Raw genomic sequence first — 563 nt, 5'->3', positions numbered from 1 at the left:
ATAAATATTTAAAAATGTGTAATGTCGTATACAAACAAACACGATGAATATACGAATTTGAATTTGAAGTGCAAATCCTTTAGCAAAGAGGCGAAAATACGGAATTCGAAAACTTTTTAAAACACTTATAATTTGTAATTTGTACAAAAATGATTTTGCTTTTAATGATAAAAAGTAAAAAAATAAAAAAAAAATATATATATATTTTAAAAAAGTTTATTAAAATCAAAAAAGAAGATTTGAATATTAAAAGAAAAAAAATATATCAATATAAATATGTTACATTTAACTAAAATTAAGAAATAAAACATAAATGAATAGGTAGCTAGCTAACAGCAAAAAAGGTTAAAATGGGAAAAAAATTAAAATTGTGCTATTTGTGTATGCGTGTATATGCAACAATCGCAATATTTAGTTGTGTACGCATTTAATTAATTAATTAATAAAAAGGTATTCATTCGTTTAAATCATAGAAAAATAAATTTCGAGATTCGGTAAGTTTATCTTGGTGGGGTGGGGGCAGGAGGTGCTCGGCCAAAAAAAAAAACCAAAACGAACCAAAT

The 563-nt window shown here is 24.0% G+C and overlaps 1 protein-coding gene across 8 annotated transcripts in view; it reads right to left on the bottom strand.

Moving 5' to 3' along the window:
- The window catches only part of LOC119632613 (rho GTPase-activating protein 20), a 53,117-nt gene that overhangs the window by 15,596 nt on the left and 36,958 nt on the right, over positions 1-563 (bottom strand). The gene's annotated exons all lie outside the window — the stretch shown is intronic.

This window comes from Glossina fuscipes, unplaced genomic scaffold (assembly GCF_014805625.2).
Source record: "Glossina fuscipes isolate IAEA_lab_2018 unplaced genomic scaffold, Yale_Gfus_2 1, whole genome shotgun sequence".
In the NCBI taxonomy this organism is placed as follows: Eukaryota; Metazoa; Arthropoda; class Insecta; order Diptera; family Glossinidae; genus Glossina; species Glossina fuscipes.
The sequence above is the reverse complement of the archived record's forward strand: the minus strand, read 5'-3'. Positions and strand labels throughout refer to the sequence as shown.